Genomic DNA, 23,197 nt, shown 5'->3' on the forward strand with positions numbered 1-23,197 from the left:
GGTAATCTACCACGAGACCATACAAACAGTGGAAACTCCATTTTCTGAGATACTATTACTCGACCAGGAATCACCAACCACTATAGTTAGATTTATTCGATTTCTTGGAGGTTTAAGGGACAGATTCCATTCTTCAAATGTTGAGCTGTATTCTATTCATTCTATCTTTCTTTCGGCTTCCTATGGTTCCACATGGATTGGTCGACTCAGCTTAAATAAAAGAGTTATAGAGTTCAGTTTCTACTGACTCCTCCGCATAGCCAAGAAGATCAGAAGAGAAGTCAGAATTGGTTTTTCCAAAAACTACCCATGGGATTTCTTTGTCTTTTCCTTATCTTTTGTCCGGTGAAGAATCTCCTGCTGCAGAGATAAGATGAATGGCTTCGAGATACCATCACTCGTCATTGCCAAGGAAATGAATTGCAAATTGGCTACTTATAGTCTACACTTCCCCTGATTCTCCACGATGACCCGCATTCATTGATTGAGAGAATAAGCTGAAGATAGATCCATTGCGATATTGGTTTGGAAGAGAAGCCGTGGAGACAGCTCATTGTTCCTATGTCCGGAATTGTTAAAGAATGCAGGTACCCCGTTGACTATGTCGGGTAACGCCGACTTAGGTTATCCCTAAAAACACTATCAACCACATCATAACTGTTTGCTTCCGCTTTCCTCGCAGAGTTGGTTCTAGCTTTCACCGAAGGATCTCGATCGATGCTCGCCATCAAAAGATATGGGTCTAGCTGCTGCCCTAGCCGGAAAGAATGGGAGAGTGAGCCATTCATACTGAAAAGAGTGATTCGTTTTTGAAGTATATCAAATTCAGAGGAAAAAGCTGGAAGAAGACGACGGGATTGTTGATAGATCCCCTCTACATCCTAACCAAGAGGACCAAGTGCAAACCTCTGTCTCTTTTTCTCGCCGGGTGGAAAGGTTATTCTTTGCCAGTAGTGCCCTCTGTAGGAAGAATCGTAAATGCCGGAGGACGCGTTCAACATGAATTGTCACTGTGGAATGAAATCACCTCTCGAATCGAGCAAGAAATGACTATTTATTTGATAATAGCGACTTATCACAAAAACAACCAAGGGTCCATCGACCCGATTGAAACTGTCTTCACTGCGTTGAATCGAAGGGAACTACTATAGAGAGTGGAATAAGCTACAAGGCATAACACTATGAGCTTTTCTTTAGATAACCTTAATCACACCAGCTTTTCCTCATGGGAGGGTAAAGGAAATCGGAATGTATGAAATCTATCCCAATAAGAAATGCGGAAGGTTGTCAACTAGAAACCTGTTATCACTCTCTTCTTCCGATCGTCCCATCAGTTTCTTGTAAGCCTGCTTCCTCCGATGATCGGTTGCGGCTAACTTCTCTCTCTTCATCTCTCTGAGTTCGCTTCTTGGTAGTAGTTACCCCTGTCAGAACCTTTGTCTACTCTTTCGTATAAATACGCTGATCTGCCAGCCAGCCGAAAGTAGAGAACCACATTGTATGATCTGGGGCAACTCTCTGTTATAGCAGCGATTTCTTATTCATTCAGGGCGCCCGTTCATGTGTTTTTAAAGAAAGGATACCTTGTGATTCCAGATTTCAATAGAGATTCGATTCCTCACATCTAAGGGAAGACAGACACAAATGCACAGACACATTATCCGGGGGTGTCACCGTTTGCATCGTATCAGTATCATAAGAAAAGATTGATTGTTGTGAGTGATTTTACTACCCTTCCAGACTTAGCAGGTAATGAAGCTGCTGACGAGGGAGGAAATGTCCGTTGAAAATAAAGCGAACCAGTGGGGCTTAAAAGTCACTCTTTGAATAGTTTTTCAGACCGTTAAGTTGTCAATCTTTCCAATGATGAGGCTCCAAAGTTTATTACATTTCCTGGTCTGCCGAGGACAGCACTAGATTGATTGCTTACCGACTTTCATTCAGATACCAACCCATCTTTTTATCAAAAGCATGGAAACTATCTAATCGAAGATAGAATTCACGCCTGTGAAAAGTAAGCAATTTCATCATTTTCCTTCGCAACACAGCTCACTCAATTGTAGAGATACCGAACAGTTTGAGTGATCGATCGACCTTGTCGCACGATGAGCCCATTCTCTCTCTTCCATCCCGCCTTCTGAACCGAACCCTGGAGAAAGACTTCTTGAACAGAACAGAGCTGCAATTCTAGAAACTTCCATTTTCCATTGATCTGGGCGTTGCTATTAAAAGTGGGTCTACCCGCCCCGGCGTGACTCACACTTGACTAGCAGTGAGGGTCAAGCCCAGATAAAAAGGCGTCACGTGCCCCCATATATGGCGTGAACTTCATATTAATAGGTAAATCAAGTCAGCATAAATTTTCCGCCCTAGCCCCAACCCTAGCCGCCCGCCCGCGCCGCCGCCACCCGCCCGCGCCACCGCCGCCGCTGCCCGCCGCCCGCGCCGCCGCCGCCACCCGCCCGCGCCGCCGCCGCTGCTGCCCGCTGCCGCCGCCATCGTCGAGGTTCGCCGCCGCGCCTCGTTTTTGTGCCTTCGGTTTTCGTCGGTTTTCGTTGGTTTAATAGATTTGGTTTTTTTCAATAGATCGGTTTTTCTGATTTATTTATTTTAGCGAGCGTTCGTCGTTTTTCTTTTTCTCGGATTAAATCCGCGATTTTTCTGATCGCGATTCCTGATCTGATTTTTGTTTTAGTTTAACTTTTCGCTCGTTTATCGGAATCAGGCGATTCAAGCGCCTAGAGTTTCGTCTCGAAACCCTCTATCCGTTTAACCAACTTAAACAAGATTTTGCTACTGTCAAATTTGCCCTAGATCCAAATTAGTAGAACGAAGTTGTTTTCTTCCGCCGTTTGACTTTCGTTGCTTCGTTCGATTTGATTCTTTTTGCCAACCGGAGTTCTTAAGTTGAACCTTCTGGTTAGATCTCTTATTTGAGTTTTACCTGTGCATTAGTTGAGTACTTATTGTATGCTTGTTTGTTTGTCTGTGATAGAGTATCCGGAGTGCGCCGCCTGTTACTTCGAATCGCTAGGTTTCCCGGATCATCGGCAAGGCAAGTAACACTTTGATTATACCTTTTCTACTATCCAGTTTTATTGCATTAGATCAATCCTCACACATTGCATGATTAGGATCTAATTAAATTATGGGATGGGAAGTAGATGAGGTAGTACCTATTACCTGTTTATTATCAAACCTTTGGGAGTTACCTCTATGTTTGCTTATTATGCCATGCTATGCTAGTAGACGTGGATTGGGTGAGTGATATCCATGACAGATGTGAGATTGATAATTAATGGTTTATCTAAGGTGGCAACTTAAACACACATCTGGATGGATTGAGGCACCTGGGTATTCCAGGACTTGCCTGTTTTCTTTTGGACCGCCACCCAGGCTCAAAGGGATCATGAGACTATTCATACTAGAAACTTTCGTGTGCAGCCACAAGCTATTATGGGCTCTAGCATAGTTGACTAAGTTGTGCGAACTCTTACAGTGGTAGACTAGCAGATGTAGGGGATGTAGGTGGTATGGTCTACCCGATCGTAGGGTGCTAGCGCTTCTGAAAGACTACGTCTCGGTCATCCGTCTTCTCAAACACCATGTAGTGCGAGAAAACAAACGGAGGCGATTGAGTCTTGTGGGGAAAAGTGCGCAAACCTCTGTAGAGTGTAACAAACTAATCATGGTTAGCCGTGTCCCCGGTTATGGACATCTTGAGTATCTAGTACTTGGATTATCATGTGAATCTCAACATGTTACTCTAAATTAATTTTGTTGGGTTATGTTTAATGATGATGCTTAATTGGGATTGAGAATGCTGTCAACCATTCTCAATGTTTAACAACCACCTTGATAGTAATTAAAATTTTATTCCTTTGAAGTAGGGAAAAATTGGCTTTACGCAAAACTGTAACCATAGAGCTTTCCACCAGCCAAATATGCATATAGTATAGCTGTTTCATTCCATTACTCTCTAGGTGTTACCTTGCCAGCATATTCCATGTGCTGACCCGTTTTCGGGCTGCAACGTTAATGTTGCAGACTTTTCAGACAACGATTAAGGAGTTTTTAGGTCGTGGTTCTATACTCAGTGATGCCGTTGGAGTTGATGGACTCACTTATCTTCCAAGCCTTCCGTTGTTATCGTTATTAGATGGTCTTAAGCCATATTTATTGTAATAAGTTCTCTTTTGAGACATTCGATATAATAAGTGTGTGATTGCTACTCTGCTATAAATCCTATGAGTACTGTGTGGTGTCAGCATTACTGATCCAGGGATGACACCGGAGCACAGAGATCAGACTGTTTGAGGTCTGGTCGCTACAGAGATGGTATCAGAGCACACGCTGACTGTAGGACACGACCACTAAGCTAAAGACCTAGATCACTACTCACTCTCTTCTCTTCTGACCTCTCATCTTTTCTATTCTTTAGGATGGCGGATGCAAGGAACAAGTTTACGCAACCGGATGAAGATGCACCCTTTGGACGCCACTTGAAGGAAGTCACTAGATACCTGAACATAGGAGTACTAAGCTTCACGGGAACCTACAACGCCACTTTACCTGAAGAAGAGCGCTGGATGATTCAAGTTCAAGTTCCAGGAAGGACGTTCATGCCAGTCACTGAGCCCATAGAATTTTCTTTTGATGCACCAACTTGGAGTCTAGGAAAGAGCATGGCAGCTCACATCACCATAGGACGCATTGGAGAAGTCTACCGCAAGAATCTCAGGGATACTATCTACCAGATTTGTGGGCGTCGAGATGAACACTGGGAGATGACCAGCACCAGGAATGATAGATCAATTGCAGCTTTTATCCAAGAGTTAAACCAGCACATTCGACGACAGGAGAACCAGATGTGCGCCGACATGATAGATCTGAAGAAGGCTAAGACCAGAATCAAGGAACTGGAGGAAGAACTCAAGGCTACACGTGAAGATTATGAAGAGGAAATTGAAGTATTGGTGGATAAGAATGCCGACCTAACAAAGAAGATTGGAATATTTATGGGAGGCCCGACGCCAGTAGAGGAAGACGAAGAACCCAAGGAGATTAGCCCGGAAGACTACATCATCATCGACGGCACCGACTCGGAAGCAGATAGTAGCGATGATGACTATGTTGATGAAGCTGGAGCAGATATTATGGAGTCAACAACCGTAGAATATTTCTAATAGACCACCTCACCAGTAGTAGTAGTCCACCATGTAAATATAGTAGTCCGAGCACTTTTGCGATAGTTAGATCGATTGTATGCCTTTGGTTGATTGATTGAAGTGAATTGTTTGCTTTTGCCTCATGTGCATATGGGTAGTGTTTTCTCTTTAGACCCCCTCTATTCTTATATCTCATCTTTTCTAAACCCTCAGATGCCTCCGAGACGTGACCCCGGATTTGCCTTTCCACCGGAGCTCACCCAGTTGATCCAGCAGCAAAACACATTGATGCAGTTGCTAGTCCAGAATCAGAATCAGGGGAACGACAACAACAACCCACCACCACCACCACAACCTGTTGACCACTTAGCCCATTTTCTTAGGCTGAATCCACCGGTGTTTTCCAGTAGCACCGAGCTGATAGTAGCAGATGATTGGCTCCGCAAGACAGCTAGGGAGTTGACCACAGCAGGATGCACAGATGCGGAGAAGGTGAAGTTTGCCGCACATCAGTTAGAAGGACCCGCAGCATCATGGTGGGAGAATTTCACAGCCACCTTCCCAGTCGACACTGTCACATGGGACCAGTTTCAGCAGGCTTTCCGTACTGCCCATGTTTCAGCAGGAGCTATGGCCATGAAGAAGCGTGAGTTTCGTAACTTGCGCCAAGGAGGACGGACAGTTGGCCAGTATGTGGAGGAGTTTAGTAAACTAGCACGTTATGCCCCAGATGACGTTGCTACGGATGCAGCTAAACAAGAGAAGTTTCTGGAAGGACTGAATGATGAATTGAGCATGCAGTTGATGGTAGCCACCTTCAACAACTACCATGTAACACCCCGGATGTAACTTTCCCAATTTCTACTCCAACTCTTGCCGTTTTCGGCGTTAAGTTATTTTATTTTCTCAGGTTCGGGTCTTTGTATCCGTGTGTTGTTATCATTGTCATGCATCTCATATCATGTCATCATGTGCATTGCATTTGCATACGTGTTCGTCTCATGCATTCGAGCTTTTTCCCCGTTGTCCGTTTTGCATTCCGGCGCTTTGTTCTCCTCCAGTGGTCATTTCTAGCTTTCTCTCGTGTGTGGGGATTAAACATTGCCGGATTGGACCGAGACTTGCCAAGCGGCCTTGGTTTACTACGGGTAGACCGCCTGTCAAGTTTCGTATCATTTGGACTTCGTTTGATACTCCAACGGTTAACCGAGGGACCGAAAAGGCCTCGTGTGTGTTGCAGCCCAACACCCCTCCAATTTTGCCCAAAACCCACCTAAACCTGCTCCATCATCTAGAGCGTTCGATCACGATCGCGTGGCCGAAAACCGCACCTCATTTGGACTCTCCTAGCTCCCTCTGTGCCTATTTAAAGAACCCCTCCGAATCCGGATCTTCCTCTTCCCCAAAACCCTAATTCTTCCCCTCCGACGCGCCGGACATGTCCGTCCCAGTCCGGACAGCCGCCGGCGCCTGCAGCCACTGAGCCGCCGCCACCTGTCGCCCACCACCGCGGCCCACGGGAGCCCAGGGCAGGTCCCCCAGGCCCGCGCGCACCGCCGGCCTCGTCCGGGTGCCCCGCCGCCCGATCCACCGCATCGCCGCCACCGCGCCGCCTCCGCCGCCGTCGCCGACTTCGCCGGCCGCCGCGCTGCCGCACCGGCCCGGCCACCAACCGCGCCGCCCCGTCCTCGCCCTCGCCTCCTGGAGCCAGATCCGGCCGCCCCTGCCGGAGTCTGGCCGCTCCCCGGCCTTCCTCACCGTGTCCGGGCCTCGCCGTCGCCGTAGAATACGGATCCGGCCGCTCCCGTCGGAGTTGACTTTTTCCGCGAGTTGTTTTTCTCCCAAGTCCCTAAAGTTTCAGATCCATGTGCTCATGTTCATAGCATTGTATCTCCTCATCCATAACTCCGTTTTTGGCATATAGCATATCAAAATGTTCATCTCAGAGAGTACATCATTTCATTCCATTGCATCATTTTCATTTCAGTTCATCTTGATGCCAGAAATGCTGTTAGAAGAGGGCTACTTGAGATAATTGTCAGATCTGCTCCTCCATTTAGCTTTTTGTCATTTTTGCCATGATTAATGTGTGCATGATATGCCCATGAGTTCTACATATGTTTTGTTAAGGGTTTTGTCATCTTTCCATAGGTGCAACCCATGTATTTTTGTGATGTGTGTGGTGACTTGCACAAGCTTGCAAAGTGGTGCACTTGATAATTCTGATTTCAGGGACTTAGCATTTCCACTAAGTCCTTGATCTATTTATCTCATATGCTCATATGTTCATGTTGATTCCTAGTGATCCGTGCCTCTTTTGAGGATGATCAGTAAGGATGTTTTGTTAATATTGTAGTGCTCTATCCATCCATGTCTTTGTTTGCAATTATGGAGCATCCTAGCTTGAGTCAATCGAGCTCTACTTTTGCTACTTTGTGAATCTGGACAGATTGTCAACTTGTTTGCAATTTTGCCGATGATGTTGTAGTTGATCCGTGCATGCTATGCTATTGTTCTTGCCATGTATAGATTGCATTTTGTGTGTTCTTGATAGATGTATGCTTATCTTATCATGACTTGCTCCATATTGAGTGCATCGAGCTCGTAAACATGCCTACTTGATATCTGTTTTCAGCATGCTCCAGTTTTCACTAAGTCTGAAAAGTGATTATGTTTTTGCTATGTTCACATGCTTGCAATTATATTTTCTGATCCCTTTTGGCTCAAGGTCACTAAGGGACTTTTGTTAAGCTCTTTGAGTAGCTCCATGCCATGCTTTACTTTGCCATGTTCGGGTCCTGTAGCATATAGTTTTGTTTCTCCGAAGATGGCTACCTGATCTGAAATTTCAGACAAGTGTTAATTTCACTAAGTCTGAGATCTGTTTGCCATATGCATTTTTGCCATGCTTGTTTGAACCTGTTAATGGATGATTTGGCCGTAGCTCAGTGCTAGAATTTTGTTAAGCATCTTGAATGCATCCCTGCCATGTATTTTGTTGTCATGTTTGGGTGCTGTAGCATGTTCATCTCATTGCATTTAGATGGCTACTTGTTGTAAATCGCAGACCGGTGTCATATTTGAATCGCTTGCCATTTCCAAACCGTAACTCCGATTCCGGCGTTCTTTATGTCATTTTCAAGCGATTTCATCTCATCTTTCCAGTGGCACACTTAGATTCCCAAATTGAGGCCAGGTTCATGCATTTCTTGCCACATCTTGCATATGCATCCCGCATCGCATCCCGCATAGCATATCATCGTTGCATCTTCTTATTTGATCCTTGCACGTGGTTGATTGTGTCCTTGTTGCTTGCTTTTCTTGTTTGGGTAGAGCCGGGAGACGAGTTCACTAACGAGGAGCCCGTTGAGTTTGCTTTCGAGGATCCAGTCAACTCTGACAACTGTGCAGGCAAGATGATCATACCCTCGAAATCACTACTATCTTTGCTATGCTAGTTTGCTCGCTCTTTTGCTATGCCATTGCTACGATGCCTACCACTTGCTTTCAAGCCTCCCAAATTGCCATGTCAAACCTCTAACTCACCATGTCCTAGCAAACCATTGATTGGCTATGTTACCGCTTTGCTCAGCCCCTCTTATAGCGTTGTTAGTTGCAGGTGAAGATTTGGAGACCGTTCCTTGTTGGAACATTTATTTACTTGTTGGGATATCATTATATTATCTTGTTATCTTAATGCATCTATATACTTGGTAAAGGGTGGAAGGCTCAGCCTCTCGCCTAGTGTTTTGTTCCACTCTTGCCGCCCTAGTTTCCGTCATATCGGTGTTATGTTCCCGGATTTTGCGTTCCTTAGCGGTTGGGTTATAATGGGAACCCCTTGATAGTTCGCCTTGATTAAAGCTTTTCCAGCAATGCCCAACCTTGGTTTTACCATTTGCCACCTAGCCTCTTTTCCCTTGGGTTTCCGGAGCCCGAGGGTCATCTTATTTTAAACCCCCCCGGTCCAGTGCTCCTCTAAGTGTTGGTCCAACCTAGAGCCCCTTGCAGTGCCACCTCGGGGAAACTTGAGGGCTGGTTTTAGTTGTACGGATTGCTTATCCGATTGTGCCCTGAGAAAGAGATATGTGCAGCTCCTATCGGGATTTGTCGGCACATTCGGGCGGTGTTGCTGGTCTTGTTTTAACCTGTCGTAGTGTCTTGAAGAACCGAGATACCGAGTCTGATCGGAACGTCTTGGGAGGAGGTCTATTCCTTCATTGACCGTGAGAGCTTGTCATGGGCTAAGTTGGGACTCCCCTGCAGGGATTTGAACTTTCAAAAGCCGTGCCCGCGGTATGGGCAGATGGGAATTTGTTAATGTCCGGTTGTAGATAACTTGAACCTTAACTTAATTAAAATGAATCAACTGAGTGTGTTACCGTGATGGCCTCTTCTCGGCGGAGTCCGGGAAGTGGACACGGTGTTGGAGTAATGTTTGCGCAGGTTGCTCTCTAGTTTCTCGCTCGCGCTTTGCCTCCTCTTCTCGCTCTCTTTTGCGAACAGGTTAGCCACCATATTTGCTAGTCGCTTGCTGCAGCTCCACATATTTGCCTTGTCTTACCTATAAGCTTAAATAGTCTTGATCGCGAGGGTACGAGATTGCTGAGTCCCTGTGGCTCACAGATTACTATTACACCAAATGCAGGGCCTGATGATTCCGCTCCAGGAGGCGTGCTTGAGCTCAAGTGGTAGTTCGATGAAGACTCTCAACGTTACTATGTTTCTTTTCCTGATGATCAGTAGTGGTGCCCAGTTGGGGGTGATTTGGACCGTGTCGCATGTTGGGTTATCTTTTATTTTGGCACCATAGTCGGGCCATGAGTGTTTGGATGATGTAATGTTATTTATGTACTTGATTGATGTGGCGAGTGTAAGCCAACTATGTTATCTCCCCTTTGTTATTTATATTACATGGGATGTTGTGAAGATTGCCTAACTTGCGACATATGCCTTCAATGCGATTATGTCTCTAAGTCGTGCCTCGATACGTGGGAGCTATAGTCGCATCGAGGGTGTTACATACCAGGAGTTGGTAGATCGTGCTCTTATGATTGAAGGGAAGCAGCAGCAAATTGAGAATCGCAAAAGGAAGTATGGACAAGGAAAGTACAATTCAGGAGCTCAGCAGAAGCCACATTTTACCCCTAGACCGGGAGGACATTTTCAGCATACCCATGGGGGAGGTAGCTCGCACAATCACAATGGCACTAAGAATGGTAATGGCAATGGAGGAAGCAACGGCCAGAATTGCACCAACCCATCAACCCCAGCCAAGAAGGACTTGAGCCAAGTCACTTGCTATAAGTGTTTGAAGCCAGGACATTATGCCAATGAATGTCCTGAAGGCCAAAATGGCAATGGAAGTTCTGGGAAGAAGCCGAACCCTTTCAACAGGGGACAGGTGAACCACGTTAGCGTGGAGGAGGTTGAAGCTCAGCCCAATGCAGTAATAGGTAAGTTTTTGGTTAAGTCATTTACTGCACTCGTTCTTTTTGATACTGGTGCATCGCATTCATACATCTCAAGGGCATTTGTGGATAAGTATAACCTACCAACCCAAGCCCTTAGGTCACCCATGTTAGTAACCTCGCCAGGAGCAGAGTATGTGGCTAGTCTATGGTGTGATCGGTTACCATTAAGGATTGGTAACTATGTTTTTCCCTCAGACCTAGTAGTATTGGAATCTCAAGGATTGGATGTGATATTAGGCATGGATTGGTTATCAAAGTATGAAGGGAATATTGAGTGTGCTAGTAAGTCAATTTTGCTTACCACACCAGAAGGGAGAAGGATCAAGTATGTATCCCGGCATGTGCCAAAGAGGACCCAAGCAAATTGCCTAACAGGAGTTGTGCAGGAGGAAGTACCAGTGGTAAGGGATTTCCCTGATGTATTTCCAGAAGAGTTGCCAGGCATGCCACCAGATAGAGATATTGAGTTTTTGATTGAGCTATTGCCAGGCACTGGGCCAATATCAAAGAGACCATATAGGATGCCAGCAAAGGATTTGGTGGAAATTAAGAAGCAGATTAAGGAGTTACTGGATAAGGGATATATTCGCCAGTTCTTCGCCTTGGGGATCGCCAGTACTTCTAGTGGAGAAGAAGGATGGATCGTTAAGGATGGTTGTTGATTATCGAGGATTGAACGAAGTAACGATCAAGAACAAGTACCCACTACCAATGATCAACGATCTGTTTGATCAATTGCAAGGAGCTAAAGTATTTTCCAAGATCAATTTGCGATCAGGATACCACCAGTTGAAGATTCGAGAATAGGATATTCCGAAGACATCTTTTACCACCAGGTATGGGCTGTATGAGTATACCATTATGTCATTTGGTCTGACTAACGCGCCTGCCTATTTTATGAACATGATGAACAAAGTGTTTATGGAGTTTTTGGATAAGTTCGTCGTAGTGTTCATTGATGATATCCTGGTATATTCGAAGAATGAAGAGGAGCATAAGGAGCATTTGCGTTTGGTACTTGGAAAGCTCAGAGAACACCAATTATATGCCAAGTTCAGCAAATGTGAGTTTTGGTTGAAGGAAGTAGGATTCCTAGGACACGTTATATCCGGAGAAGGTATAGCAGTAGATCCCGCTAAAGTTGAAACCGTGACCAAGTGGGAAGCCCCAACAACAGTTGGAGAGATCCGGAGTTTTCTTGGACTCGCAGGATACTACCGGAGGTTTATTGAGAATTTCTCAAAGATTGCGAAGCCTATGACGGAGTTGTTGAAGAAATATTCCAAGTTCATATGGACGGAGGAGTGTGAGGCTAGTTTTCAGGAGTTGAAGAAACGCTTGGTTACCTCACTAGTGTTGATTTTGCCAGACTAGACCAAAGATTATGAGGTGTATTGTGACGCTTCACATCGAGGACTTGGAGCAGTGCTTATGCAGGAAGGGAGAGTTGTTTCATATGCCTCAAGACAACTGAAGCCCCATGAGTTGAGTTATGCCGCGCATGATTTGGAGTTAGCAGCCGTAGTGCATGCATTGAAGACATGGAGACATTTCCTCATTGGAAACCATTGTGAGGTGTACACGGATCATAAGAGTTTGAAGTACATTTTCACACAGAAGGAGTTGAATCTCAGACAAAGGAGATGGTTGGAGCTTATCAAAGATTATGATATGAAATTGCACTATCACCCCGGAAAGGCTAATGTAGTAGCTGACGCATTAAGCCGTAAGAGCCATGTCAATACGTTAATGATGGGAGGGATACCCAAGGAGTTAGCAGAAAATCTTCGTGAACTATGTGTGGAAATAGTTCCGAGAGGCTATGTAGCAGCACTAGAGATTCAGTCAACTTGGATGGATAGAATCAGAGAAGCTCAGAAAACTGACAAAGAGATTGCCGCTATAAAGGAGAAACTGAGCGGATTTCGTGAGGATGAGCACGATACCCTATGGTTTGAAGACCGTGTTTACGTGCCCAATAACCCGGAGATCAGGAAGTTGATTTTGCAAGAGGCACACGATTCACCGTATTCAATTCACCCAGGAAATACCAAGATGTATTTGGATTTGAAGGATATTTTCTGGTGGACGGGAATGAAGAAGGATATTGCGGAGTATGTAGAAGTTTGTGATGTATGCCAGAGAGTAAAGGCAGAGCATCAGAAGCCAGCAGGATTGTTACAACCATTGCCGATACCCGAATGGAAGTGAGATAAGTTAGGCATGGATTTTATCACGGGATTGCCCAGGACTCGTTCAGGCTATGACTCAATTTGGGTTGTAGTTGATCGATTGACGAAAGTAGCTCATTTCATCCCAGTAAAGACCACTTACACCAGTGCTAAGTTGGCAAAGATATACATGACCAGAATAGTATGTCTGCATGGAGTTTCGAGGAGTATCGTATCAGATAGAGGAACCCAGTTTACCTCAAAGTTCTGGAAGCAGTTGCACGAAACTTTGGGTACCAGGCTAGAATTCAGTACAGCTTTTCATCCACAGACAGATGGACAGACCGAGAGAGTAAATCAGATTTTGGAGGATATGCTGAGAGCTTGTGCGCTAGATTATGGATCTAGTTAGGACGATAATTTGCCATATGCAGAGTTCTCTTACAACAACAGTTACCAAAACAGTTTGAAGATGGCCCTTTCGAAGCTTTGTACGGAAGGATGTGCAGGACACCGCTGTCGTGGGACGAAGTCGGAGACCGCCAGTTATTTGGACCTGACTTGATTAAAGAGTCTGAACAGAAGGTGAAATTGATTCGCGATAGGCTCAAGATAGCCCAGTCCAGACAGAAGAGTTATGCAGATTCTAAACGCAAGGAGACAGTTTACGAAGTCGGAGATAGAGCTTTTCTTCGAGTATCTCCATTTCGGGGAACAAAGCGTTTTGGAGTTAAAGGGAAGTTAGCGCCACGATTTGTAGGACCATATCGAGTTTTGGAACGTATGCGAGAAGTGGCCTACAAGTTGGAATTGCCCGAAGGATTGTCAGGAGTACATGATGTGTTCCACGTTTCTTAGTTAAAGAAGTGTCACGCGGAGATGGCTGACGTACCGTTGAGAGATACATTGTCTTTGGAAACTATTCAGTTGGATAACGATTTGACCTACGAGGAGAAACCAGTTAAGATCCTCGAGTTTGCCAACCGAGTTACTCGCAGCAAGGTTATCAAGTTTTGCAAAGTTCAGTGGAGCCACCACACGGAGGATGAAGCCACCTGGGAGCGAGAGGAAGATTTGCTCAAAGACCACCCTCACCTATTTTCTAGCCAACCCGAATCTCGAGGGCGAGATTCATCTTAAGGGGGGTAGGTTTGTAACATCCCAAATTTTCAATTTGGAATGTTATACATTAGATCATCATTGCATATCATATTTTATTTTTGCATTTTGGTTGATCCTAGAAAATTCTACGCAACTCAAGGACCCATGAAGAGAGTTGGGGATTTCATTATTTTCATATTTGAGTTTTCTCAAATTTTGAGAATAGGATCATTTGATTTTATTTATTTTATCATCAATTATTTCTATTACAAAAATATGAGAGAGGGAATAAAATGACTTTCCCAAAATAGAGAAATATTGAGGATTTAATAATAAAATCAAACAAGATTTTATTTCCGAGTTTTTCGGTGTTTTATTTGAATTTAGGAAAAATGTACATTTTTCAAAATTGCATTTAGGCCCCAAATAAATGTTCACTTTGTCGGGCTTGATTTCAGAAGCCCGGGAAAATTTATTTTGGGATTTTTGAAGTCCGTTTAGTATTTATTTTTATTTTTTTCCGATAGGGAAATAAAAATAAAAAAAGCGAACCGACCTAACGGGCCGTGTCCGACTAGGACTCTGGCCCGACTAGGCTTTATAAGCCGAGGCCCAGCCCCGGGGAACCCTAGCCGCCCAGCCCCAACCCTAGCCGCCCGCCCGCGCCGCCGCCACCCGCCCGCGCCGCCGCCGCCGCTGCCCGCCGCCCGCGCCGCCGCCGCCACCCACCCGCGCCGCCGCCGCCGCTGCCCGCCGCCGCCGCCGCCGCGCCTCATTTTTCTTGCCTTCGTTTTTTTTAAAAACCGATCGGTTTTCGTCGATTTTCGTCGGTTTAATAGATTTGGTTTTTTTAAATAGATCGGTTTTTCCGGTTTATTTATTTTAGAGAGCGTTCGTCGTTTTTCTTTTTCTCGGATTAAATCCATGATTTTTCTGATCGCGATTCGTGATCCGATTTTCGTTGTAGTTTAACTTTCCGCTCATTTATCGGAATCAGGCGATTCAAGCGCCTAGAGTTTCATCTCGAAACCCTCTATCCGTTTAACCAACTTAAACAAGATTTTGCTACTGTAAAATTTGCCCTATATCTAGATTACTAGAACAAAGTTGTTATCTTCCGCCGTTTGACTTTCGTTGCTTCGTTCGATTTGATTCTTTTTGCCAACCGGAGTTCTTAAGTTGAACCTTCTGGTTAGATCTCTTATTTGAGTTTTACCTATGCATTAGTTGAGTACTTATTGTATGCTTGTTTGTTTGTCTGCGATAGAGTATCCGGAGTGCGTCGCCTGTTACTTCAAATCGCTAGGTTTCCCGGATCATCAGCAAGGCAAGTAACACTTTGATCATACCTTTTCTACTACCCAGTTTTATTGCATTAGATCAATCCTCACACATTGCATGATTAGGATCTAATTAAATTGTGGGATGGGAAGTAGATGAGGTAGTACCTATTACCTGTTTATTATCAAACCTTTGGGAGTTACCTCTACGTTTGCTTATTATGCCATGCTATGCTAGTAGACGTGGATTGGGTGAGTGATATCCATGACAGATGTGAGATTGATAATTAATGGTTTATCTAAGGTGGCAACTTAAACACACATCTTGGTGGATTGAGGCACCTGGGTATTCCAGGACTTGCCTGTTTTCTTTTGGACCGCCACCCAGGCTCAAAGGGATCATGAGACTATTCATACTAGAAACTTCTGTGTGCAGCCACAACCTATTATGGGCTCTAGCATAGTTGACTAAGTTGTGCGAACTCTTACAGTGATAGACTAGCAGATGTAGGGGATGTAGGTGGTACGGTCTACCCGATCGTAAGGTGCTAGCGCTTCTGAAAGACTATGTCTCGGTCATCCGTCTTCTCAAACACCATGTAGTGTGAGAAAACAAACGGAGGCGATCGAGTCTTGTGGGGAAAAGTGCGCAAACCTCTGCAGAGTGTAACAAACTAATCATGGTTAGCCGTGTCCCCGGTTATGGACATCTTGAGTATCTAGTACTTGGATTATCATGTGAATCTCAACATGTTACTCTAAATTAATTTTGTTGGGTTATGTTTAATGATGATGCTTAATTGGGATTGAGAATGCTGTCAACCATTCTCAATGTTTAACAACCACCTTGATAGTAATTAAAATTTTATTCCTTTGAAGTAGGGAAAAATTGGCTTTACGCAAAACTGTAACCATAGAGCTTTCCACCAGCCAAATATGCATATAGTATAACTGTTTCATTCCATTACTCTCTATGTGTTACCTTGCCAGCATATTCCATGTGCTGACCCGTTTTCGGGCTGCAACGTTAATGTTGCAGACTTTTCAGACGACGATTAAGGAGTTTTTGGGTCGTGGTTCTATACTCAGTGATGCCGTTGGAGTTGATGGATTCACTTATCTTCCAAGCCTTCCGCTGTTATCATTATTAGATGGCCTTAAGCCATATTTATTGTAATAAGTCCTCTTTTGAGACATTCGATGTAATAAGTGTGTGATTGCTACTCTGCTATAAATCCTCCGAGTACTGTGTGGTGTCAGCATTACTGATCCAGGGATGACACCGGAGCACAGAGATCAGACTTTTTGAGGTCTGGTCGCTACATTCAGATGCCTTCCATGTTTTCCGGGTTTCGCCGTGTGTTTCATTTTTGCTTGCTCTATTTATTTTTGCATTTCATCATGTCATCATGCCACAAATATTTTGCATCTCAACTAAATAAATTCTGTGGATCTTCGTTCCATTTAAATCGAGGGAAGAGTGACTTCTCTTTATAACATACCCTCCCGATATTTAGGGAGATATTATAAAATATTCCATTATTTTCGAATCACCCATGAACCCACTTGCATATTAAATCCCTTGGCCTTTCTTCTTAAAGCTTTGACTCTCTAGCCTTGCCAATAATTCTTTTACCACTTTCCGGAGCTCTACCAAAATTCTCAACATTTTTGGTTACTCCTAAAACCTCGTCCTAGTTCAAACCCATTTGAATTAAATTCAAATGAGTTTGAATTTACATCTTTCAATCTTGGTCTTTTCTATTTTCTCGGAACGAGCACATTTTTACGAGTCCATGAAAATTGTCCCCATGCCCAAATTCCTTCTCCAACCTTTTCTTTCTCTTATTTCTTTCTTTGCTATTTGTTGTTTTTGGCAAATAAAGAGAAATGAGAAAGAGAGAGAGAGAGGAGAGAAGCTAGCTCAGCTGGGCCTACCTACCTCCTGCGCTGGCCCAACATCCCTAGGCCTCCCGCAGCCTCCAAGGCCCAGCCGCCAGCCTTCCCTGCCCAAAGCCCACCTAAACTTTCTACCCCTAGCCCGTGCGATCTCTCCCTTCCCTCGTCTCCACCTTGCCGCCTCCTCTCGATCTCCACAGCGCCCGCGCCCGAAACCTCTCTCTCCCATGATCCCTTCCCTCGTCTCCCTCCTCACGCCGCCAGGGAACCCACGACCGAACCTCCCATCTCCCTCTTGTTCCCTGCGACGCAGCCTCGCCGTTGTGCGCCACCGTCGCGCTGCACCGGTCGCCGTCCATCACCCTCACGCGCGGCTCATCTCCCGCCTTCCTCTCCTGCACCTCGTCCCCGACCACCCAAGACGGAGCTCTCGCTGCTGCGCCTTGGACAGGAGGTCCCTCATGGACGCCCGTCTCCTTGCAGCGCCCTCCACCGCTTGGAGCCTTGCCCCGCCGTTCCTATGAAGTTCCTCGCTGGAACTACGTCAGGCTACCACCGCGCCTTCTTGCCCCTCCGTCGCACCAAGTCCCACAACATCGAGCCGCCCTGAGCTCCGTTCGTGCCGCCGTTTTCCTAGTCCGGCCGTTCCTCTGCCGTCTAGCGCCGCCCCCATTCGGATCCGTCAAGCCCCGCTATGCACCTTCTTCGCCTCGCCATCCCTCGTCCCGACCAGTAGCAGGAGCTCGAGCCCTGCCATGGCCGCTGCCTTCTTACCGCTTTGTCGGCCCCCTCGTTTTGACTGGCAGGTCAAGAACGACTCCGTCGCGTCCTTCCTGCACCTCCACACGCCGTCCGCGAGCATCAGGAGCACCCTCCCGCGATGACCAGAACAACACCAAGTCGTTGCCTCTTTGCACCTATGATGTATTGCGTGGACGCATTCGAAACCAGATTTGGAACCTCAAGCGCCAAGTACCGTGAGTCCGAAGATCTTGGATGCACCAAGTTCCTCGATGACAAGTACCAATACGAACGTAAACGACTATCATCGAGATGTATGACTACATGATGCCCGCCAAGTTCGACGACGCTCTCCGCCCGAACGACTACCGCCGACGCGTACCTCTCCGTCGTCGTGGGTTTCGTCAAGTTCAACGGTGAACCCCGAAGCCCTCGGATCCGTCAAGTCTGAAGACCCTTAGTACCACGACAACCCCAAAGGAATACATATTCGTCAAGTTCACCTTCAAAATGTGTACCACTACCGCCGCCCGAACGTCTATAGAACATGTACCACAACCATCGGTGATGACCCCGTGGACGTCAAGTTCCTCGTTGTGACCCCGAACACCTACGGGGTGTGTACAACTACGAAGTGAGAACGACTAATTCCACTACGAACGTCCCGAGAACGTCTACTTCCTCTACTTTGCATCGAACGAGAACCGCCCCGTTTGCACGCTTCGAAGGTATAATCTCGAGACGACCACCCGTTTACGAATGCATGTGATGTATGAGATGATCGTGGTTGCACCGTGTCCGAGTTGTTCTTTGCGAGTTCCTCGCTGCCTTGCCATCGACATGTGGGAACCCGGTATCCGGGAGCACCCCATCATCTTGCATGACACACTCACACCCACTTCCTTTTGCACCGGTATCCCTGTGAGCTACCAGATCATCGGAATGTTGCCGTGACATCATTTTCGGATTCGTTGCCGGGGCACCCCTTTCGTTTCCGCCATGATGACAAATGCTTCACAATGCTCTTATCAACATTTTTCTTTAAAATTGCATAAACTTGCATATGTCATCCGCATCATGATAACAACTTCAAGAATGTTTAAATTGTTGCTTGCTTGAATTGCTAAATGCATATGAGGATTTACCAGAATTGTTGTTTGATGTTTCCGGCCTCATTTAAAATGCCTAGCTGTGTATTTTTACTCATGTTTCACGTCTTGCCATGTTAACCAACATTTAATTTTGTTGAGTACCTAATCGGGGGTGAAACTAAATAATGGAATGTGGTGTTTTGTCAATATGCATCCCGATGCATATTGAGCTCCACTTAACTTATAGTATTGTTTGTGCACTTTGCCATGCCATGCCTCATTAAACCGGACATGCATCATACATGTTTGTGCATCGTTTTTTTGACAGAAAGACTGTAAAGGAACCCCATATAGTATAATTGGTGCAACAAACCCAAATTGCAAGTACCATGCCTTGAACCTGGGTGGGTGGGAAGGCATCAACCCCTTCCCACCACTAGGCTATGCCTTAGTCTGCTTGTTTGCGCATCGTGCCATGCTTATGTGATGATTGTTTACTATGTTGCTAGCTTCTTTCCAGGTTTCTTCTCGCGTTAGCTTTGGTTTCATTCCGGAGTTGTGAGGATTCGTTCGACTACGTCCGTTTGTCTTCTTCATGGTCTCGTTCTTCTTCCTTGCGGGATCTCAGGCAAGATGACCATACCCTCGAAATCACTTCTATATTTTCTTGCTAGTTGATCGCTCTATTGCTATGCCGCGATACCTACCACTTGCTATATCATGCCTCCCATATTGCCATGTCAAGCCTCTACCCACCTTTTCCGAGCAAACCGTTGTTTGGCTATGTTACCGCTTTGCTCAGCCCCTCTTATAGCGTTGCTAGTTGTAGGTGAAGTTGAAGTTTGTTCCATGTTGGAACATGGATATGTTGGGATATCATTATTATATCTCTTATTTAATTAATGCATCTATATACTTGGTAAAGGGTGGAAGGCTCGGCCTTATGCCTGGTGTTTTGTTCCACTCTTGCCGCCCTAGTTTCCGTCATACCGGTGTTATGTTCCTTGATTTTGCGTTTCTTTACGCGGTTGGGTGTTATGGGAACCCCTTGACAGTTTGCTTTGAATAAAACTCCTCCAGCAAGGCCCGACCTTGGTTTTACATTTTCCTAACAACCTAAGCCCTTTTCCCTTGGGTTTCCGGAGCCCAAGGGTCATCTTTATTTTAACCCCCCGGGCCAGTGCTTCTCTAAGTGTTGGTCCGAACTGGGCGATGTCCGGCGCCCCCTGGGCAACCAGGGTCTATGCCAACCCGACGTCTTGCCCATCCGGTGTTCCCTGAGAACGAGATATTTGCAGCTCCTATCGGGATTTGCCGGCATGTTCGGGTGGCTTTGTTGGTCTTGTTTTACCATTGTCAAAATGTCTTGTAGCCGGGATTCCGAGTCTGATCGGGTCTTCCTGGGAGAAGGAATATCCTTCGTTGACTGCGAGCTTGTGATGGGCTAAGTTGGGACACCCTTGCAGGGTTTTAAACTTTCGAAAGCCGTGCCCGTGGTTATGGGCAGATGGGAATTTGTTAATATCCGATTGTAGAGAACTTGACACTTAACTTAATTAAAATGAATCAACCACGTGTGTAGCAATGATGGTCTCTTTCCAATGGAGTCCGGGAAGTGAACATGGTTCTTCGGTTATGTTTGTGCATAAGTAGTTTTAGGATCACTTCTTGATCACTTCTAGTTCACGACCGTTGCGTTGCTTCTCTTCTCGCTCTTATTTGCGTATGTTAGCCACCATATCTGCTTAGTGCTTGCTGCAGCTCCACCTCACCACCCTTTCCTACCCATAAGCTTAAATAGTCTTGATCTCGCGGGTGTGAGATTGTTGAGTCCTCATGGCTCACAGATACTCCCAAACAGCTCTTATTTGTCTTTTCCAGTTGATCAGTAGTGGTGCCCAGTTGGGACGATCGGGGATCTAGCATTTGGGGGTGTCTTCTTTTATTTTGGTTCCGTAGTCGGACCTTGATTGTATTTTGGATGATGTATGTTTAACTTGTATTTGTGTGAAGTGGCGATTGTAAGCCAACTCTTTATCCCTTTCTTATTCAGTACATGGGATGTGTGAAGATTACCCCTCTTGCGACAAGCCTACCATGCGGCTATGCCTCTAAGTCGTGCCCTGACACATTGGAGATATAGCCACATTGTGGGTGTGACAAGTTGGTATCAGAGCCTTCCCCGACTTTGGAGCCCCCTGCTTGATCGAATCGCTGACGTTGTTGAGTTTAGAATAAAATGTTTTGAGTCTTATAGGATTATATATATATATATATTATATATATATATATATATATATCGAATAGTAGGATTCTTTTTACTCCCCGGTCCCTTCGTCGCTCTGGTGAGGCCTCCTAACGTAGAGTTTTGACTCTTCTCTCCTCAAATTTCATGACTTTTTTTAGGATCACGCGGGTATCTCGGAATCGTTCCGATGGCTTTGTGACGAGAACATTGTTTTTGGTGCCTCCTGACATTTAGGGGTTGTGGCAGTGTCCCAGGGAGTTGAGCTCCGAGGTGTTGTCATCACAATTTTATCGTTGCAGTTCTAGAATACCTGAGTTCGCCGACATCGAAAATCTCCTTTATGCAGTTGTTGGTGAGATAACCTCGACACCACCCAGTACTGGGGCAGGAGTTCGGGAGTATTGCCATAACTCGTATAACGGATGCTTTTCTAAGGTTGAGGTAAATGATTTCCGAAGGTTTCTTGGTTATGTGTTGAAGGATGGATACAGCTGGATGTAGGAATTGTTAGTTTGGGTGAGATATTATGCTTCCCCTGTATCCCCAACACCTGATTGCATAACCAGAAAGTTTAGGGAGTTTATAAGTGGGAATTCAAGTATCACGTAGGATATCCTTCCAACAGACACATGATACGATATGGGATCTATCGTATGTTTGTTCTGGCTTGTTCTGCAAGCAAATCCTTTGTTTTTGTTTTCAGTTTGTGGTATTCGAGTTGCTTCGAAGTCAAATGTGGATTCCATACCTTTCCTAAGCAGTATTCTCACATTCCTATGTGAATACTAATACTTCATGATAATCGAGATTGTCATGTCAATCCTTTTCAACCGGCATGTTTTCCCTTCAAGTGGATCCGATTATTTCAACATTCGCAAGATCGCCTCTCGGTTTTTCCCAATGTTGTTCGTTTCATCTGTCCCCAAGTTGCCTTTGTTTTCCCGCCCACCCATCCCTTTTTCTTCAAGGATTCAGATTTCTTAATCAAGTATCCTTTTATTGATGGGAAGCCTCTCCATTTTTTTCCGTCAATGTTCTTATCCAGTGATTCTCAGGAAGATATTAATGGAGCTTCAAGTGTTTTATTCTTCATTCTTTTCTTCTCCGGTGGATTCAAGTCAAGCTTCGTTGATCATATACTTTCCTCATTTCAATTTTTTCTCATACTGGTGCACCTCTTAATCATCCACTTCTCGCCATGCAATTGTTCCAGAGTGCTCAAGATATCTCGAAGATTCATGTTTCCACTCTGCTTTCGTTCAAGCTCTTTCGAGGATGTTATCGCATACAAGCTATTTAACTCAACCAGTGCAATCTCCTTTTTCAAGTAATCATTTCAACGGTGTGTCTTTTCAGTGGACCTAACCCACGGGTCTTTTCCTAAGATCTTACCTAACTCTTCTAATTTTCCCGGAGTTATTTTCAAATTCATTTCAAAGTTTGATGTAAGAATAAATTGTCATCAGTCAAATGTCTTTCTCCAAGATCTTTCAAATTCTTTTCGTTGTTGGTTCAACCTTTTCCATTCTTCATTCCGGAGTGTCTAAACAATTCTTGATGGTGTTTCTCGACGTCATTCTCGGTTTTTGAAGACCAAAGAAGAGTTTCTCTTCAATCGTATCTGTTCTCGTGAAGATTCGTGGTTCTAGCTTCATGATATCCTCTCATAATTGTTTTGATTGTGAGAATTCTTTTCACCCATCGGAGCAATTCAAGAGTCTTTTCAGTTTGATTCTCCGGAGCACATCATCTCAGAATTATTCATTCTCAGTGTGTAGCTATTGTTCTCCAAATCTTATTGGTGCATCGCTCAAGTATTCTCTAGTCAGTCATGATCTCTTCGTTTCACTTGTATCTAAATTCTCTCAAATATCTTCGTTCATTTTTCAATTCTTCCTGGTGATGCGTTTGTTCTTTTAATCTTTACGGTGGTTCATTCAAGTTTTCTCTTCCTTCTTTATCATATCAATTATTCGTTGTTTAAATCCTACCAGTGGTCCATTCAATTTGTGTTATATCTCTCT

The sequence above is a fragment of the Triticum aestivum genome, chromosome 1A (genome assembly GCF_018294505.1).
Source record: "Triticum aestivum cultivar Chinese Spring chromosome 1A, IWGSC CS RefSeq v2.1, whole genome shotgun sequence".
Taxonomy (NCBI): domain Eukaryota; kingdom Viridiplantae; phylum Streptophyta; class Magnoliopsida; order Poales; family Poaceae; genus Triticum; species Triticum aestivum.